General features: G+C 42.8%; 1 long non-coding RNA gene across 2 annotated transcripts; it reads left to right on the top strand.

Moving 5' to 3' along the window:
• The first annotated feature begins 2,748 nt into the window (after window positions 1–2,748).
• LOC306913962 lies at window positions 2,749–8,611 on the top strand. Of its 2 annotated transcripts, none has more exons than XR_013788620.1 (3): window positions 2,749–2,978; window positions 3,449–3,661; window positions 6,016–8,611. It is a non-coding gene; the product is annotated as an uncharacterized lncRNA (long non-coding RNA). The 2 variants fall into 2 exon arrangements; XR_013788621.1 differs by having other exon boundaries at window positions 3,363–3,661.
• Window positions 8,612–22,020: the final 13,409 nt, after the last annotated feature.

Genomic DNA, 22,020 nt, shown 5'->3' with positions numbered 1-22,020 from the left:
GCCCACAGGGATCGAACCGGAAACCTTGCGGTTACCATCCGGCCACTCTACAATATCATACGACTTTAGTCGACTAAATCTACAGGTGATTTAGTCGACTAAAGTTGTATGATATTTAGTCGACTAAAACTAGACTAACACTAAAACATTCCGGGCGACTAAAATGTGACGGAAACTAAATGAAGACTATTGAAGAGACTATGACTAAAACTTAAATCAATATTTGCTGCCAAAAACAACACTGGTGTAAGGCAGGGGTTCTCAACCTGTGGGTCGCAACCCCTCGGGGGGTCGCCAAATTATTTTAGGGGGTCCCCAAATTATTTTCAAAAAATAAAAATAAAAAGTTTTTTTTTTTAATTTTTTTTTTCACGATTTTTCAAAAATAGCAGACCTACAAGCTCGTAGCGCGCCACTCGGTGGCGCGCTATGAGCTTGTAGATCTGCTATTTTTCAATAGCTAAATTATAACAATTAGCTTAAAACACCAAAAGGGGTTCCCGCCCAAAATGGTTTAAGGTTATTGTAGCAGTCAATTTATATTGGGGGTCGGGAGGGGGCGGGGCGGGGGTCCCGAGACGTTGCCAAAGCATTTCCGGGGGTCCCCGGCCAAAAACGTTGAGAACCCCTGGTGTAAGGAATCAAGGAAGAAAGTCAAAGCAGAAGGAGGGTGCTGTCATCAGGAGAGGAACATCTAGAGAATGGCCGCCACACACTCTTGTATAGAGCGCCACAGCCCCGCCCCCTGCGAGGGCACCGGAAGAGAATTCCCCATTAATTTTCCCCCATAGACGTTTCAAAAGCCACCGGCTGAGCTGATAAACACATTTGTTTGGGCCGAAGAAATAATAAGGAAAAAAAGGGCAGGGTAAATACAGCACCTTTCTTACCGCTTTTATTCTTTCTAATTATTTGTTCGGCCCCAAAACATTGTGTTTATTGTCATGATTTGTCAACTCGGCTGTTGGCAGCTTTGTACGAGACTGTTGGCAGCTTTGTACGAGGCTTACAGGTCTTTGTACGAGGCTTACAGGTCTTTGTACGAGGCTTACAGGTCTTTGTACGAGGCTTTGTACGAGGCTTACAGGTCTTTGTACGAGGCTTTGTACGAGGCTTACAGGTCTTTGTACGAGGCTTACAGGTCTTTGTACGAGGCTTACAGGTCTTTAAATAAATACTTCTTCTTTGGGGGAACCTTGACAGATGTGATACAAAAATAAAGTAGGCCTACCAGGTACAATTTACTATTTTTGGAAAAGAAGAATTAGTAGAATTGAGTCGTGTTGAGTGCATGTTGTTGGAAAAGTGCCAAATCACACGTGCGAGCACACACCCCCCCCCCACACACACACACACACACACACACACACACACACACACACACACACACACACACACACACACACACACACACACACACACACACACACACACACACACGCCTTCTTGGAAAGCCCTGCTGAGATGGCTAAACTTATCTTTTTCAACACCTACCACCGATAAGCGATAAGCCCACCAACGCTCACGTGCAAATGCACATTTGAATTGTCTTGACTGTCCAGACAGACAGGCAGGCAGACAGACAGACAGACAGACAGACAGACAGACAGACAGACAGACAGACAGACAGACAGACAGACAGACAGACAGACAGACAGACAGACAGACAGACAGACAGACAGACAGACAGACAGACAGACAGACAGACAGACAGACAGACAGACAGACAGACAGACAGACAGACAGACAGACAGACAGACAGACAGACAGACAGACAGACAGACAGACCAGACCAGACCAGACCAGACCAGACCAGACCAGACCCGCCCCGCCCCGCCCCGACAGACAGACAGACAGACAGACAGACAGACAGACAGACAGACAGACAGACAGACCCGACCCGACCCGACCCGACCCGACCCGACCAGACAGACAGACAGACAGACAGACAGACAGACAGACAGACAGACAGACAGACAGACAGACAGACAGACAGACAGACAGACAGACAGACAGCAGCTGACAGTAGTCCAGTGGTGGACAAAGCACTCAACCCTAGTGCTTAGAGTAAAAGACCAGGAGTATCTAACTGTTAGATACTCCTGGTCAAACATTAGCCCATGTGGTTCCCAAACTTTTTCATGTCAAGGACCCCCAAATTGACACTAATTAGCCCACGGACCCCCATTTGAAAAGACATGCCAGGGACCCCCCCCCCCCCCATGAGAGAAGATGTTTACAGCTCTAGCAGTGATTTAAAGTAAAAATCTTTTTTTTTAAATGTTTTTTTATTTATATATTTATTATATATTTTTTTGGAGGATCATGTATGAGAGTCGGTCTACTTTCTCTTTGCTTTGTCCCATTTGGTTCCATTCGTATACTCTCTGAGTTACAGACCCATAAGGGTCCATTTGGTTCCTAACTATCATTTAGCTGGGGACCCCCTGGAACTCCCTCAAGGACCCCTGGGGGTCCCCGGACCCCACTCAACTACATGTGAAAGTGTACTATAGTATTCATAAGTACATTTTCTTTTTAATGTTAATATGTAGCAAACACATTGTCTTAAGTAACCAGATTTTAATTGTATTTAACATGTGATATGTTTCACACCCCCTGGTGGTTGTTCAGTGTCGTTGTGCTCTTCCTGTGTCTTATTTTGATAACCTAACAAGCAGGAAGTGCTTCTTATTGTGATAAGCTCGCAAGCAGGAAGTGCTTCTCATATTCACCTGAAGATCTTAATGCCTGAGGCAGCTCCATGTTGCTGCTGTCCTCCTCTTGAGCCTTGGCTCCCAGTGGGTTTTTAGGATTGATTTTAAAGTTATTTTACTTGTATATAAAGCTCTAAACGGTCTTGCACCTACCTTCCTACCTCCTCGACTGCCTACCTAGTTATGTCCCAGGCCGCCCTCTTAGGTCCTCAGGTGCGTGCCTGCTCGAGGTGCCTAAAAAGATGGCGACCAAGAAATATGGTGAGGCTGCCTTCTGCTTTTACGGCCCGACGGGCCTGGAATAAACTTCAGCTCAGACAGGCTCCCTCGGTAGATATTTTTAAAGCACAGCTCAAGACTCACCTTTTCACTATTGCTTTTAATTGAGTGTTCTTATTCATGTAGCCTACTCACCGGTTTTATGCTCCATGCTATTGTTTTACTGTCATATTGCACTGCTTGATTTGCTGCCGGTTTTATGCCTCAACGTTATTTTGTTTCTGCTTGTTTGCTAATGTGTGTACGGTCTGTATTTTATATGATTGTATTTGATATGTTTGTTCTCTGCCTTGTAAAGCACTTTGCGATGCATTTCTGGCATGAAAGGTGCTATAGAAATAACGTTTATTATTGTTATTGCTGCAGAGGATGGAGATTTCCTTCTTCTGGAGCTCCATCTTCTCCCTGTTGAGCCTCTCAACGTCAGCTGAAGTGTACTTCTGATTATCCAGGAGCTGCTGCAGTACTCTGGCCTACTCCTCCTGATTATCCAGGAGGTGCTTCAGTACTCTGGCCTACTCCTCCTGATTATCCAGGAGGTGCTTCAGTACTCTGGCCACTCCTCCTGGGCTAGAGAATCAAGATGGTGGCCATGCAGCCCAGCGGCCTACAGCTCTTCAGCCAGTCTGGAGTCCTCTCTCTCTCTCCAGACTATAGTTTTGAAGGTAGGTAGGTCCATTTTCTGGAGCTTATATATCCTTCTCAATTCTGTTTTTCATGAGCGGATCCAAATGTTTCTCCTACTAGTCCAGCTGCTCCACCTGGTGAGTCAGCAATGTGTTTTTTGTTGCTCCATGATTGACATCAGCTGGGCCTCATCGGTAACTGGAGAGCAGTGTTTTTGGCAGCAAATTTATATTTTAGTTTAGTCAGTCTTTGGACTGAAACTTCATTTAGTTTTTGTCATATTTTAGTCACCTGGAATGTCTTGGTGTTAGTCTAGTCTAGTCTAGTTTTAGTCGACTAAATGTCATAAGATTTTAGTCGACTAAATCTACAGTTGATTTAGTCGACTAAAATGTATTTTGGCGGGCCTTGATGCCGTCGCAATGAGTGTTTTTACACTTGCTGAAAATAGCCGATCTACAAGCTCACAACACGTTGCAGCGTGACGCGTTGTGAGCTTGTAGATCGGCTATTTTCAGCATGCAACCAAGTGTAAAATTACTTATACTGGATCTCTTGTCCACTAGTCCCTTCCTAACATTTTAGTCTAGTTTTTATTTGTCGACGAAATTGTCAGTATATATTTAGTTTTAGTCATCGTAGCTTAGTTTTCATTTAGTTTCCATTCGTTTTTGTCAGTGAAAAAAGGTAGTCGACGAACATTTTTCGTCTTAGTTTTAATCGACAAAAACAACACTGGTGGAGAACTCGCCGGTTTAGTACATTTTAGTTTTACTTCAACCTTTTATTTAAATTGCATTGAATTGAGAGAGAGAGAGAGGATAGTTGTTTAGAGTTTACACTATGAAGCAGGAAATAATGCTAAAGTTGAAACATTGCTCTTAATTAGAGCAGAGCCAGGACAATAGCAGAAACACAAAGCCATTTAGATTCAAAATCAGACCATGATCTGATGGTCTGAGGTTGACACTAGTGGGCTTGATGGGTGGACTTAATCCCCTCAAAGATAATCACACTTTAATCATTGACCTCCAGAAACCTACCTCAGCGGTAACTAGATTAAGCCAGACTAAATCTACATATAAGATTGAGAAACTTTTAGTACTTCTAAACCTTAATTGCCCAGACTCTTCTTCAACAAAGATGGCGAAAGCAAACATTATTTGTTCGGTACTCATACAATAGTATGGTACAAAACACTGAAGTCCTTAAACCAGAAACTTAACCTCAGTAAAACTATGCCTAAACCTAACCTTATTCCTAACCTTAACCCCAGTACAACTATGCCTAACCCTATTCCTAACCTTAACCCCAGTAAAACTATGCCTAACCCTAAACTAACTTCTAACCTTATTCTCAGTAAAACAAAATAAGGAATACAAGAACTGTCGGACCGAGCGGTCGGCGGAAAAAAATCAAGGGGCGAGATGGTTTAAGGGCGACCGTACCTGATGCCACATCTGTGGGTTTGACATTCTAACTATACTGATGAAGATAGCATGTTAGCATAACCATGAAAGACATTGAAACTTGCTTCTCTCCACTTTTCGCTGCGGTGAGTTGGTGAACCGGCGAGTTCTCCGGTATTCCCTCATCCACACTGTATGCCTTTTTCTTTCAGTTCTGACAGGAAATAGACCAGGGGTGCCCAAAAGGTAGATCGCGATCTACCAGTAGATCACAAAGGCTGTGCATGTATAGATGACATAATGACATGTCCCTAAAAATATCCAATTTAGGCCTTACGTCGAAATAAAAAAAAGTCTTCTGAAAGAATATATTTTCAAAGATTTGTGCCTCATTTTCACGACATTTCAAAAATAGCAGACCTACAAGCTCGTAGCGCGCCACTCGGTGGCGCGATATGAGCTTGTAGATCTGCTATTTTTCAATAGCTAAAGTATAACATAATGCTTAGTTAAAACACAAACGGGTTCCCGTACAGAATGGGATATATATATATATATATATATATATATATATATATATATAATATATATATATATATATATTATAAAGGCATCTGCCACTTGAATTCAGGTGACTTGATTGATTGATATCAAAAAGGGCCTCTCGACTCAAACCCACAATGAAATACTTTGTTTTGTGTTGCGCACAAAATGTCAACTTTGGCATTACAAAGTTTTATAGGGAAAAAAGCCCCCCCCCCCCTCCTCTATTTCCCATTCCAAGTGCGTTTGTCTCATATCCAACGCCATTATTCCACAGGGTACATTCTCTCAGGGTACATTCTTTGCATATTGTTTTTGTTTATTTAATAAGAAGATCCTCTTCTTCGAATGAGTCTGTCTGCTCCCTGCAAGAACTTGGCGTATGTGTGTCATCATGTCAGCCACCATGTCTTTAACACGCAGCTTGTTACTCTCAACAGACTCTCCAGTTTCTTCAGAAAAGCCCTCGAGCATGAGGCATCACTCTCAACGAGCGTGGCCCTCGAGCATGAGGCATCACTCTCAACGAGCGTGGCCCTCGAGGATGATGCGGCATCACTCTCAACGAGCGTGGCCCTCGAGCATGAGGCATCACTCTCAACGAGCGTGGCCCTCGAGGATGCGGCATCACTCTCAACGAGCGTGGCCCTCGAGCATGAGGCATCACTCTCAACGAGCGTGGCCCTCGAGGATGCGGCATCACTCTCAACGAGCGTGGCCCTCGAGGATGATGCGGCATCACTCTCAACGAGCGTGGCCCTCGAGCATGAGGCATCACTCTCAACGAGCGTGGCCCTCGACACACTCAAGACCACGGGAGTGCAGGGACATGCACACATAGACATCAAAGGGGGGCTTCAGCCCACTGCCCTTTTACCCGTCTGTAAAACAACTGCCCTTTCCAGACCACAAATGCAGCATTTACTATATTGTGGAAGAAATGCAAATGCCACTCCCTTCCATGCCATATATGTATACCGGTAGGCAGCATTCAGGAGAAGTGCTTTTTTTCCCCCTGAAGTCTCCTGAACTTGAACACAGCATTTTTGCCCACATCTCCAGTAGATAAATAGTGCTGGGGTTTGCGCCCCGAAAATAGCAGATCTACATGCTCTCAACGCGTCACGCTGCAACACGTTGTGAGCTTGTAGATCTTCTATTTTCGGTATATATTTTAGTCCAAAAATAAACGCCAACTTCAGAATAATCGAGCTTAATCAGAAGTTGCGTCGGAAGACTAAAGTTCACTGCAGACATCAAGTCAGTCAGAAGTCTGAAGTTCATTGCAGACTAAAGTTTCCAGTAAAGCATAAGATAAGGCCTTACCCAGGTTTTGTAAGGCTTCCAGAATGTGAGCAAAATCTTTATATTTAAGGAGGTAGTAGGCCTACAAAGCTAAATATGTCTTGTTGCACAATTTGACTGATTGATTTACGGGATTTCAGCCCCTGCCTCGATAACATTCTCTGCACGTCCGCCCCTCCACGGGGAGATTCTGACCGTGTCAATGATCCAGATGAGAACTCCCCTGCTGCTGCAGCTGAGGCCATGACGTGAGGAGCTCCAACAGAATAATAATAATGATAATAATAATATCTCAAACTTATATACCGCTTTTCTGAGTACCCAATATCTATAGAGGGCGCAAATCCACGGGCATGATGTGAGGAGCTCCAACAGAATACATAGAGCTCTTGGACAACAGAGGAATGGGCATACCAGAGGTCTGATGATGATGATGATAATAATAATAATGGATTGTATTTTTATAGCGCTTTTCTATGCACTACGTGCTTACTCAAAGCACTTTACAATGGTCTATTCATTGGGATGTGAAGCGGAGAACAGTCGACGCCAGCGTCCTCACGTCCCACACTCGCACACCAATGGTGGCAACCACTGGAGGCAAGGTGGGGTTCAGTGTCCTGCCCATGAAGGACACTTCGACACGTCGACAGGAGCAGCCGGGATTTCGAACCGCCGACCCACGGATCATTGGACGACCTGCTCTACATTCTGAGCCACAGCCGCCCCAATAATAATAATAGTAGTAGTAATAATAATAATAATAATCCACGTCGGATTTAGGCAGCACAAAGGTTGCGTCCAGCTGTTGGAAAAAGGACCTCAAACACTTTGAGGAATTCCTTGGCAGAGGGAGACTGGAATGTTTTGGTGGACAGACGGCGCTCCATCCATACGCGTTTTCAGAGGAACTCGGACACAATGGCTCCGAAGGGCTGATTGCCATTGATGGCAGACCTACTGATAATTAAGTTCCTTGAACTTCACACATGATTCACATTCGCAGCAGAAATATATATATATAGTTTTATTAGGATCCCCATTAGCTGGTGCATGGCAGCAGCTATTCCTGTGGTCCACGACCCTGCAGGACACAGCATTACAGCAGTATTGAAATATTTTCCAGAATTACATGTTTTTAGTTTTGTTTTATCATTTTTATCCCACGATTTTGTAACCCATTTTTCACCCCTGTGTCAATTATCTAATGAGATCCTGGGCTCTACACACCCTCCGCCAACCTGGGGAGAGCAACGGACTTGAACTCATGCTTCCTTCATGCATGAGTGTCCAAGTTGCTGAAATACATTTTTTTTTTAAAGAAATCAATAATAATAGTGGGACTCGCTGACTCTGTGATGATTGATGATCTCTTTACAACACTGATTCCCAAACATTTTCATGTCAAGGACCCCCACATTGACACTAATGAGCCCCGTGGATGGACCCCCATTTGTAATTATATGCCAGGGCCCCCCCCCCCCCCCCCCCATAAGATTTTTACGGCTCTAGCAGTGATTCTCGACCCGTTTATTTTCACATTTGACAATTAGTCTACGGACTGTAGGCCTACATTTTTTGATTTCCTGTTTTTATAGAAGTGTATATTTGTATGTCTCTAAATGTTCTGATGAATTGAAAATGCTGGACCCTGTTGTAAACAAGTGTAATGCTTAATAATCATGGTGTGTCCAGACAACAGTTTTTGTATTGACTGACTTGACTTGATGTTTGTATTGACTTTCGTTTTATTTCTGCATACTGTGAAATAAAACAATTACAATCTATCAATCAATGCCTAGGCTGAATGACCCCCCCCCCCTCTCCCACCTGATGGACACTAAAGTAAACTCATTTGGTTGCATTTTAGTTATTCATCATCTACAGTATAGAATTGCTCCATATGGATTTTAATATATTATGCATTTAAGTACTATAGTTCTCTTTTAAAAGTAGGGTTTATATAGTTTTATTGCATTTGTGTATTGTGAATTGTTGTCTTTTTAACCACTGTACGAAAGACGTTTCCCGTTTGCGTATACGTTTAATTTAAAAATGCACAGAGTTGTACGTATACAGGCTTTCACAAATACAATTCTTCGTTAAACGCACCTCAACAGTGATCTTAGTATCTGTGACCAAATTTGACTGGGGGACTGCCAATTGGATTTTTTTGAATTTTCGTTTTTTCATGTCATGAAAGCAGGGAATCGTAGCTTCAAATTGACATTGGTTGTTCAGTTTGACCCACCAGTTTTGGAGATATGGCTTATAGAGTAATGTCTTGCAGAGAAACGGCGAGTTGAGAAAATAGGCTTGAAAAGGTTCACTTCGGTGGTCTCTAACATTACACCTAGATTTAAGCATTTATTTCATATTTACATGTCCATTTCAGCTCTGACACTTGTTTCAGACATGCTCTAGTATGTGAAGAGTCTGCCTGTGCTATTAACTCATTTTCTTTTGGGGGGGGGGGGAGTTTTTCTCCTCTGGTGAAAAGCTGGAATGTGCGCGATGGCAGTCTCTCAGTCAAATCTGATCACATCTGATAGACAGTAGTAGGAATTGGCTGTTTTCCCAATGTTCTATCCCGCAAAAGAAATCTGGATAATACTCCAGTGTTCTAACCACTATAGCAGAGAAAAGACCATGCATGGAGGGGGTGCTGCATGCAGGGACAAATTAGCCATTGGGCCAGTGGGGCCGTGGCCCAGGGTCCCTTGGCTCTCAGGGGCCCTTCAGAGAAACTGGACTGCGCGGTAATAGATTTGACGCCCTGAAAAGGGCTCCTGGGGCCCTTCATTGGCCATTGATTTAGTTAAATTTAGGTCAAAAAGATGATAAAAACACGGAAAATCATGAAAATGTCACGCGCACGCGTGCTATGGGGGCCCTGCAAAACGTACCGGCCCAGGGGCCCTGGTGGGGGTTAATCCGTCCCTGGCTGCATGGAATGCACATAACAACGGGAAAGGGTTAAAAAGAAACATGGGAAGCACAGGTTCCGACTCACTACACTTATGAAAGATGTTATGCACTATTTGCAATTGGAAAAGATAAAGTTTGAATTGAGAGGGAGTGAAGATAGATGTTACCAGACATGGCAACCCTTCATTGACTATTTCAATAGGTGCACGCTAACCCCTCCTACACAATAGATAACATAATCAAAAATTGGAAAGAAGAAAAAAAAGGAGAAAGGAGTGTTTTTTCTTATTTTATTTTCTCATTTAAAAAGAAGAATGTCGTGTTGGGAAAGTTTGAGAGCAAGAGTGTCTGTCCTGTTGTCTTTATTTTGTTTGTCTGTTCACATTTGTCACTGTTTAACTGTTTTTTGTTTTTTCTTTATCACATTTATGTACCTTTTTTATTATGTATTGTATGTCACTTAATTACTCTATCTGTCAATGATATTCTAAAGTTATGTCATAATACAAAAAGCCTAATAAAAACTATTTTAAAAAAAAGAAAAGAAACATGGGATATTTCTGTGCCACATCTAGTGACACATCGATAAAGCGGCACTGAGGATTGTACTGTCTGTGCACCAGTTTATTTCCACAGTAACGTAATATCTAACTGAAAACATCTGCACCGTAACTCACTGCCAAGTCTGAGTCATCAGAACGGGTCCGTTAGACATGTGGCTCATCATTAGCCCACTGGAGAGGATCTGTGAGGGGAAATAATACATAATACAATGTGCTTCTTTATTGACACATTAGAATAGGCTTTGCAGTTAAAGATGTAGCATTAACCCATTTAGGCCTGACGTAAAAAATAAAAAATAAAGTCTTCTGAAAGAATATATATTCAAAGATTTGTGCCGCATTTTCACGATTTTTCAAAAATAGCAGACCTACAAGCGCTATGAGCTTGTAGATCTGCTATTTTTCAATGGCTAAAGTACAACATAAATACATAATGCTTAGTTAAAACACCAAAAGGGGTTCCCGCCCACTGTTGGGATTTGGGAAAAGAGAGGAAAAATAGGGTTTAAAACCTTCAGAGCAGATGTTGTGCACTTCAGTCAGGATGTTAATACAGTTACAGTGGCCTTCTCTGCAAATATGACTTATGAGACAAATATCTTTGACAGTTTTGAGTGACCATACATGTCTGCACTTCACAGAATCATAATGCCAGCCATGAACGTGCGCTATCACACACAGTAAGTTATATGATCACAACACTTATCCAAGTGTCAGTGTCGCCTATCATGATGATAATAGGCTTTATGTCTGTTTGCTTTCTATATTTCTATATCCTGGGGTCGTGGCTGCTATGCACCAGCTAATAAAACACTAAACTCCATATATTTCTGCTGTGACTGTGAATCATCTGTGAAGTTCAAGGAACTTAAAGGGATATTTCACTTTCAAGAAAACTTTCATTTTATCGTCTATATTCAGGCTAAGTTGCTTGATTGAATATTTACTGATATTTGATATTCATTAGAAAACAGTAATTGGAAAAATACGGCTCCCTCACGTATTAGGAGGGCAATATCAGTCACCAGAAAAAAGATTGTTGTTGTAAAAAGAGTGTTATGATCAGTAGATCAAAGGGCGACCAACTAAACCTAACCTTAACCCATGTCTAACCAATGACTAGTCTAAACTAAGTATGCACCCCCTCACGTTTCCCTCTTTCTATTTGGCAGGTGAAGCCCTCGTGGTTGTAAATAAGTTTAAATACCTGGGGCACATAATCAGGGAAGATTTATGTGATGATGATGATGTTCAGCGTCAGTGCTGTAAGCTATATGGGCGACATGCCAACATGCTGGCACGAACGTTTCATATGTGTACAGACAATGTTAAAATAGCACTTTTTAAAACCTCCTGCACTCCACTTTATACAGCTCACTTGTGAAGCAATGCGAAAATGAAAAAAACATTATAAAAAAAACTATAATGATGCTTTTCGAATCTTCCTGAAACTCCCAAGATGGACCAGTGCAAGTGAAATGTGTGTGACTAGTAATGTACCTTTCATGCTGTACGGAGGCATTTTATGTATAGATTCATGTGTAGACTGAAGGAATCAAAGAATGTATTAATTATGGCCTTAACAGAGATCACACAGAGTGATACAATCTTTTCCTCATGTTTCTGGAAACACTGGAGGAAATGTTTATATGTTTTTAATTGATAAGGACTATGGAGTGAAAATAGCTATCTCTGTGTTGTTTTGTTTTTGTTGTTTTGTTTTTTACTGTGTCTTGTTTTTCCCTGTTGTTTGTATGGACCCATTGTGTCTGAAATAAAGTTTTCAATCAATATCGCTCTAGAAACTGCTTCTCATTCTCTGTCAGGAAAAGACTAGTTCTACAGCTTATTTTACCCATATTTGATTATGCCGATGTCGTGTATCAAACCGCATCTAAATCCAATCTGAATAGTCTCAATATAGTTTATAACAAACTTTGCAGATTTATCTTAGGTTGTCCTTTTACAACTCACCATTGTACTATGTATGAAAATCTTGAGTTGCCCTCTCTCACTATAAGAAGACAGAAGATCAAAGTACTCCAATGCTGAAAACCAAATTAACTATCTTAATGCTGACCTATGGTAGTGACACTGATATTTGACGGAACAAATGATCCATCTTGTTGCTACTCTGCTTGTCTAGTGTAATACCCTGTTTTGTTTTGTGTTGTTTTGTAACCGTTTGTTTTTCTTTTCTTTTTCTTTTTTGAGTGGTGCAACCACTCCCTTACGGAGTTATGTGGGTGGCTGGCTGGCTGGCTGGGTGGGTGCCTCCCTGGCTGGCTGGGTATGAGCACGAAAACAGCATGGTTGGCAACCTAACACACACACAAACACAAACGCACATATTAACTGTATATATGATGATTTTGGGTGTGCCAGTACAGTACAGTACAGTACAGTGACAGTACAGTACAGTAGAGGGTACAGTAGAGGGACCGGCACACGGTCATTTTATTTTTCTGTTAATTACCTTGTATTGACTATACGTGTGGACCCTCTCAAACGAGATATTGTATCTCAAGGGGTATTCCAAATAAAGAATTTCAATATATAACATAGTAGGTCTGCCATCAGACAATGCAGTGTTCCACAATGGAAATCAGCCCTCAGAGCCTTTTGTGTTGTCGATCAATCAAAAATAATCAATATGCATTTCAGATCACGCGATCGGAAGTCGGGCCGATCGTGTCATTTTCAAATAATCAGATCGGGAGCAAAAAAAACTTCATAGGGGATCAATGTTATATCCATATCATGATATTAGACTGGATATTGTCTTTGATTTGAGATATTGTACTATTGTGATATGGCATAAACGTGTTCTATACAAAATGAATAGGCTATTGGATCGGGGAAAATCGCTATCGGCAGAGACTCAAAATTGAATCGGATCGGGAGCAAAAATACTTGATCGGGACATCCCTATAATTTCAGATATCCACTACTCAGAAAGTTACAACAGAAATCTTTACCGAAAAAAACAACAACAACCAAACCCTAAATCAGGGGTAGGCAACTTTGACGCTGGAGTGGGCCCATATATTTCCACACTCACTCCAGAGGGCCACAGTAGTACATATTACTCGTACTCGTACAGTCGTAGCAATTTTTTTTTGCTATAATTGAATTGAAAACCTGAATAGGTTTGTTTTTGCCATTTTTTTATTGGAATCCTGAGAAGTAACCTTTTTATTGATTTTCAAATGCATTTAGTTATAGTTATGTTAACTTTATGAACTGTTAACATAACTACATTGGACACAATATAACAGCTGAAATCAATACTATATCAGTATTCTGATATTAACATGCGGGCCGCATTAAGTGAAAGTGGGGGCCACATGTGGCCCCCGGGCCGCCAGTTGCCCACCCCTGCCCTAAATGGAGGGCCACAGACTTCATATTCAGGTTCCAGTCAGAAAATGGCACACGTACACCATGTCTGAATTCCATAATCCTCCTGCCACATGATCCAGAACAAGGCATTACGTCAGCCCTAATACAGCAACGTCTGAAGTTGAACTTCAAACCTTGATCACTGAAAAGGGGTAATTAATCCGATATGAAGATACACTCTGCCTTTGATCAAATAAAGGCCAGAGGTGCATTGTAAACATGACCTGGCGTGCCCGGAGAGGCAGTGAATGCCCAGGGACGTTTCACAGAATCACCTTATCTCCAGCGGAGTGGTCAAAACGTGCACTGGACAGTGGACACGGGCCTCGACTCAAAGTCAACAGCTGGTGTCCTAGACCTATAGAGCAGTGGTTCTTAAACATCTTTGATCTTTCAAGGACACCCGGGCCAGTTTGATGTGCATCATGAGGCCCCCAGACTACATGTTCTATCTCTGGGACCCTATAGTCCAGTGGTTCTCAAAGTGTGAAGAAAAACAAAAACAAAAGTGTTGTACCCTGCCCCTTTTTCTTCTTCTTTCTAATTATTAGTTTGGCCCCCAAAAAATGTGTTTATTGTCTTGAGTTGTCACCTGCCGAGTTGGCTTTGTCCGAGGCTTTAAAGGTCTTTAAATAAATACTTTTTGAAAACGTCTATGGAAACAATGAATGGGAAATTCTCTTGCGGTGCCCTCGACGGGCGCGGGCGGGACTGCGACGCTCTATTACCAGTGGCTTTGAGACTGCATAGCCGTTTTCCATTCCTCTCCGTGTGCTGCTACCTTGCCGTGGTGGGGAGGCTTGCGTGCCTCCGTGACTCAGAAGGCTATACCGGAGAGGGTTCATACCCTCAGCAGGTTTCTAGAGTAGAGGTCGGACGAAAAGCAGCACCTGGCCCTCCAGGTTGGGGGTTGGGCGTGGGGCTAACAACCTCACCTGGCCCTCCAGGTTGGGGGTTGGACGTGGGGCTGACAACCTCACCCCATAAAACAACCACTTGTTACAGAAACTACGTTTTCCATGCGGCAGCATATTAAACAGGATAGGATGCATTGGATCCGTCATTATTCCATGAGCTTTGCTGACACAGCGACCGTCGTACAGGGCATCGATGGGAGGGAGATCACACCGTCGTACAGGGCATCGATGGGAGGGAGATCACAGCGACCGTCGTACAGGGCATCGATGGGAGGGAGATCACAGCGACCGTCGTACAGGGCATCGATGGGAGGGAGATCACAGCGACCGTCGTACAGGGCATCGATGGGAGGGAGATCACATCCGCTGACACGGTGACCGTCGTACAGGGCATCGATGGGAGGGAGATCACAGCGACCGTCGTACAGGGCATCGATGGGAGGGAGATCACAGCGACCGTCGTACAGGGCATCGATGGGAGGGAGATCACAGCGACCGTCGTACAGGGCATCGATGGGAGGGAGATCACATCCGCTGATGCTGCAACCGTATCGAATGCCATCAATGCATCGAAAGGGACACAATCACGTTTCATCAGAGCATTGAATGCTCTAGACACGTCGTCTACTGACCTACCAGTAGGCTGCATTCTGTGCAGTTGATCACGGTCACGGCTACCAGCGAAGACGCACATTGTCAACTGACTCACTACACGTACATGGCTGGTTAAAACTGATATGAGGTTAGGGGACTCACTGTACATGGCTGGTTAAAACTGATATGAGGTTAGGGGACTTTCGTGGCCGGTTAAGGTTAGGGTTAGGGTATCACAGTATGTGGCTCTGTGTTGCCATACTGTGGCTGTGTGTGGGCGTCGGCTTTCCTCCCAGCTTCCAGCCTTGGCACACCTGCCTGTGGTCACCTCATCGCACTCAATTGACACACCTGCCGGCCATCAACTCATCAGCCCTGACAGTATTTAAGCCCCTTCACTCCACTCGTCGCCAGATCATTGCACAACCTTTCATGAACCCAGCTCACCTGTTCTACTGCTGCTCGTCTGCCTGCCGCCTGCCTGGACTGCTCTCCTCATCCTCCATGTCTGTTTTACATGCAACCTTCCACAATCTCCAATTCACCATATTGTGAATAAATAACTTAATTTTTCTCCTGTGTTTGGCCTACAGTCGCAATGAAGAATCAACGCCAATGTTACTGCTGCCGAATTAGATACATTTTTGCTAGAAACAGACTCTATCAAATATGATACTCAGAGTTAAATTAACATTGATTTTACAATATAAATCGGGGTCTCAGAGATATAAATCCCATTAAATGGGGGTCCGTAGCCTAATGCATATCAAACTAGGGGTGAAAATGGTTGAGAATCACTGCTAGAGCCGTAAAGATCTTCTGTTGTGGGGGTCCTTGGCATACCTTTTCAAATGGGGGTCCGCAGGCTAATTAGTGTCAATTTGGGGGTCCTTGACATGAAAAAGTTTGGGAACCACTGGCTTATATGAGACGATTTTGACCCCCAACATGACCCCATGCATGTTATTCTCCATAGGGAAAAGCTTCCGCGAACCCCTTGTAACCAGGGGGGATGAGCGAGTGACGTCAGGACTCTCGGCGCTCTATAGAAAAGGTTTAGGGACTTTGGGACCCATGCCAGCTTTCTTGAGCTTTCTCAGAAAGTAGAGACATTTTTAGAATTGGTTAACCTTGATGCATGGGGTGATTGCGGTTATTCTGGCAGGACATCAGCTGATTGCAAAGGCGATCAACGGGCTGTAACATGAGTTATTTCATAGCAATCTGGACACGCACGCACGCACGTACGCACGCACGCACGCACGCACGCACACACACACACTGGGTCCAATTTAGACCAAGGGCCACGGACAGACGAATGGGAGCAGTTTGTACCGTCTGGCGTCTGCTCACACAGAATGCAAGCGGCTGTAATTCCTTTCACCCCACGACCCAGTTTAGTAAATAACACTCTCAGATAAACATTATTGATTCCCAGAAAGAGGAGCTAGCACAAAGCAGTGATAACACAAGATAAATAAAGTGCTAAAATTAAATGTTTGATCGAAGATCGCGGCTCATTTAGCTTTTAACCCATTTAGACCTATACATTTTCAATTCAGTTTTCTGAAAAACCTGTGTTTCTATGTCAGTAAAACCTGTGTTTCTATGTCAGTAAAACCTGTGTTTCTATGTCAGTAAAACCTGTGTTTCTATGTCAGTAAAACCTGTGTTTCTATGTCAGTAAAACCTGTGTTTCTATGTCAGTAAAACCTGTGTTTCTATGTCAGTAAAACCTGTGTTTCTATGTCAGTAAAACCTGTGTTTCTATGTCAGTAAAACCTGTGTTTCTATGTCAGTAAAACCTGTGTTTCTATGTCAGTAAAACCTGTGTTTCTATGTCAGTAAAACCTGTGTTTCTATGTCAGTAAAACCTGTGTTTCTATGTCAGTGGTGCTGACATTAAACCTGTGTTTCTATGTCAGTGGTGCTGATATAAAACCTGTGTTTCTATGTCAGTGGTGCTGATATAAAACCTGTGTTTCTATGTCAGTGGTGCTGACATAAACCTGTGTTTCTATGTCAGTGGTGCTGACATAAACCTGTGTTTCTATGTCAGTGGTGCTGACATTTTCCATGTGAAGTACCCCCCAGTATTACCTGTATTTGGCCACAGACCCCCATCTGAAAATATTTAGTTCCAGGCACCTCCCAGAAGCAAAGTGAAAAACTGTGAAAGAATATATATATTCAAAGATTTGCAACACATTATCATGGGTTTAAAAAAAAATAGCAGATCTACAAGCTCGTGGCGCGGCACTCAGTGCCGCGCTATGAGCTTGTAGATCTGCTATTTTTCAACAGCTATAGTTTAAAATAATGGTTCTTTACATTTTGGTTCCATTGATGGCAGTTTATCTTGTCAGCACAATAATCCTAACCTTAATCCCATTTTGGGCGGGAACCCCTTTTGGTGTTTTAGGCATTATGTTATACATTAGCTATTGAAAAATAGCAGATCTATTTTCAAAAATAGCAGACCTACAAGCTCGTAGCGCGGCACTCTGTATTTTTTGTGTTGTTCATTGTGTTTCTACCATGTTTGCTTTGGGCCAATAGCTGACATGATTACTAAAACTACAACATCAGTCAACCTGACGTGACCCCAAACAGTAACAGCAGGACGCATGCTGCAGAAACAACAAAAAGACTCAGGACACTTGAGAGGTTTCTGCGGCCACTTCAGATGAGGGGGTACCTGGAAAAATGTCTACCCCAAAAGGGGTACCTGGTCCAAAAAAGTTTGGGAACCCCTGTCCTATAGGGCAGTGGATCTCAAACGTTTTTTAATGTCAAGGACCCCCAAATTGACACTAATTAGAAAAGATATGCCAGGGACCCCAATAAAAGGGACCCCAATAAAAAGATTTTTATGTCTAGCAGTGATTTTCAACCATTTTAATTTCAAGGACCCCCAGTTTGACATGCATTAGTCTACGGACCCCCATTAGAAATGATATGCCAAGGACGGTCAGACCCCCATAAGAGAAGATGTTCACGGCTCTCTAGATAGTGATTCTCAACCATTTTCATTTCAAGGACCCCCAGTTTGACCTTTGCATTATAGGTCATATTATGGTCAGTAGCAGGTCAATTCTTTGTTGCCGCCAACGTGACACATTTATGGGAAGATGATTCACTGTAACGTACTGTATTTGAGCGTGTATGCGCGGCTGCGCGCGCGTGAGTGTGTCGAACCCATGCACACTCATGTGCGATCCTGGAATTCCACTGCCTCTGTCGTAACAAATTAGGCCGATGGAACAAATCGCACGCACGCACGCACTGTCGCACACATTCAACCTCCCACAGGGACATGTGGGGCCTTCCAGTCAGTCCTCTGTAAGACGTTTACCGTAAAACAGGCCCATCGGCCGTAGAACCACCGTGGAAACCTCAGAACTAACGCTATAGAATTACAATAACATCCTCGTGGGCCGTGGCGCTCTGCACTGTTCCATAAGACCTTACGCAACACGCTACAATAACATCTAGTGTTATTGTTTTACAGTAGTATTCACGTTAAAATATCCAATAGCTTTTACAAATATTTAAAAAGAATATATATTTCAAATGTATAGAAGACAATCCCAGCTCTTCAAGTAGGTCCATGTGTCTCCTGTCACAGGCCTAATGGTGTATTTTATTTTATGGTATTTTATTTGATGTTGTCCATCCATCCATCCATCTTCAACCGCTTATCCGTAGTCGGGTCGCGGGGGCAACAGCTCCACCAGAGTGCTCCAGACTTCCCTCTCCAGAGCAACATTAGTGACTTCCTCCTGGGGGATTCCGAGACGTTCCAAGGCCAGTGAGTCGATGTATTTCCTCCAACTGCGCCTTGGTCTGCCCCGGGGTCTCCTCCCAGTGGGACGTGCGTCGATGTTGATGTTGTATATTATGTAATCTGCCTCGTAAGGATCTGGAGTGTCAGTTTCGTATTCACTTGATCAGTGTTTGCAAACCGTCATGTCGGTTTATTGTCATTGTTTATGTAAACGGTAAAAAGTGTCCTGTAAGTCCATACGGGCTTCTTAAGTCCATACGGGCTTCTTCTGAAGCATGACACTTAAATAAAGAACCAATCATCATCATGTATAGATTTTTACTTGTATGCTTTATACCTTACTTTTATTGAACTCTGTTTTATTGTCTGTGGGGCTCTTTGAGTACATTAAAGGACCACTTCACCACTTTTCAACATCTCTTCATATAATTGGTCCTCTGTGTTCATGATAAAACACCACCATTTTTTCCTACTCAGTCTGTGTTTCATGGGAGGGTTTGGGCAGTTCGGACACCCGTCCACCAGTGACATCATCATTAGGCAGATTTTTTTTTAAACAAGATTTGTTTTCAAATATATTTAGATTTTTATTATCGTGAGAACGATGGCTTCAACTTTTGCATTGCAACTTTTCAGGAAAAGAAAGCCTGCCGTTTCTATTAGCTTGGATTCACCATTGATGATGTCACTGGTGGACGGTTTTCTGAACTGCCCACAGCCTTCCTATGAGACACAGACTGAGTAGGAAAAAATGGTGGTATTTAATCATGAACATTAGTTAGGACCAATTATAGGAAGAGAAGTTGAAAAGTGGTGAAGTGGTCCTTTAATGTATTCAAAGATACTTACAAGACATTATATATTTTCTTTTACAATGGGCTAAATCAATTAGTTTCATTACAAGCTCACAGCTCACGTTATTTCAACTTGATATAATTGTTGATATAATATTGATTTGAAATCCTGCCCAGACAGTGCCCAGCCCCGGGCCATCACATGCCATGTCTGCTGACTCAATGTTCACAAGCTTTGCTGAGTCACACATTGTGCAAAATGAACATCAACAAGGTCCTGCAAGGTCCTGCACAAATATATTTACTTAGCAGTGTCGCAGAATTCATTAACACAATTAGACCAGGGAACGATTCTACAAATGTCTTCTAAATCCTGACAGTTTTCTGAAATACCTCATGTTTCTGTATCAGTGGTGCTCAATATTTCATGTCAAGGACCCCAAACATGATATGTACTTGGCCGCCGACCCCCATCTGAAAATATGTTATTCCAGGAACCCCTCAGAACCCCTCAGAAGCAAAGATTTGAGTTAAAAACGTTCGCTGTGAAAGAATGCATATTCCAAATTTGCGACACATTTTCACGATTTTTCAAAAATAGCAGACCTACAAGCTCGTAGCGCGGCACTCGGTGCCGCGCTACGAGCTTGTAGATCTGCTATTTTTCAATAGCTAAAGTATAACATAATGCTTAAAACACCAAAAAGGGTTCCCGCCCAGAATGAGTTAAGAGTGAATCACATAGAAATCAGAAACCAGACCCGTGTTGATTTCGACATTTCGTCGACTAAAACGTGGGTCGACTACCTTTAGAACTAAAACGTGGGTCGACTACCTTTAGAACTAAAACGTGGGTCGACTACCTTTAGAACTAAAACGTGGGTCGACTACCTTTGGAACTAAAACGTGGCTCGACTACCTTTAGAACTAAAACGTGGGTCGACTACCTTTAGAACTAAAACGTGGGTCGACTACCTTTAGAACTAAAACGTGGGTCGACTACCTTTAGAACTAAAACGTGGGTCGACCACCTTTAGAACTAAAACGTGGGTCGACTACCTTTAGAACTAAAACGTGGGTCGACTACCTTTAGAACTAAAACGTGGGTCGACTACCTTTAGAACTAAAACGTGGGTCGACTACCTTTAGAACTAAAACGTGGGTCGACTACCTTTAGAACTAAAACGTGGGTCGACTACCTTTAGAACTAAAACGTGGGTCGACTACCTTTAGAACTAAAACGTGGGTCGACTACCTTTAGAACTAAAACGTGGGTCGACTACCTTTAGAACTAAAACGTGGGTCGACTACCTTTAGAACTAAAACGTGGGTCGACTACCTTTAGAACTAAAACGTGGGTCGACTACCTTTAGAACTAAAACGTGGGTCGACCACCTTTAGAACTAAAACGTGGGTCGACTACCTTTAGAACTAAAACGTGGGTCGACTACCTTTAGAACTAAAACGTGGGTCGACTACCTTTAGAACTAAAACGTGGGTCGACTACCTTTAGAACTAAAACGTGGGTCGACTACCTTTAGAACTAAAACGTGGGTCGACTACCTTTAGAACTAAAACGTGGGTCGACTACCTTTAGAACTAAAACGTGGGTCGACTACCTTTAGAACTAAAACGTGGGTCGACTACCTTTAGAACTAAAACGTGGGTCGACTACCTTTAGAACTAAAACGTGGGTCGACTACCTTTAGAACTAAAACGTGGGTCGACCACCTTTAGAACTAAAACGTGGGTCGACTACCTTTAGAACTAAAACGTGGGTCGACTACCTTTAGAACTAAAACGTGGGTCGACCACCTTTCCTCACCGAGGAAAACTAAATGCATACGAAATAAGAAGTAAGCTATGATGACTAGAAATATTGACAATTCTGTCAATAAATAAAAGCTAGACTAAAAATGTTAGGAAGGGACTAGTGGACAAGGGAACTAAAAGATAAGTCATTTTATGTTTGGTTGCATGCTGAAAATAGCAGATCTACAAGTTCACAACGCTTCGCAGAGCAACGCGCTGTGAGCTTGTAGATCTGCTATTTTCAGCACGACACCATCAAGGACCGCCAAAACACACGTCAGTCGACAAAATCAACTGTAGATTTAGTCGACTAAGTTTTATTCCAAAGACTATGACTGAACTA

This window comes from Electrona antarctica (genome assembly GCF_951216825.1).
Source record: "Electrona antarctica genome assembly, chromosome: 21".
In the NCBI taxonomy this organism is placed as follows: Eukaryota; Metazoa; Chordata; class Actinopteri; order Myctophiformes; family Myctophidae; genus Electrona; species Electrona antarctica.
Note: the sequence above shows the minus strand (reverse complement) of the source record. Positions and strands in the feature narration are given on the sequence as shown.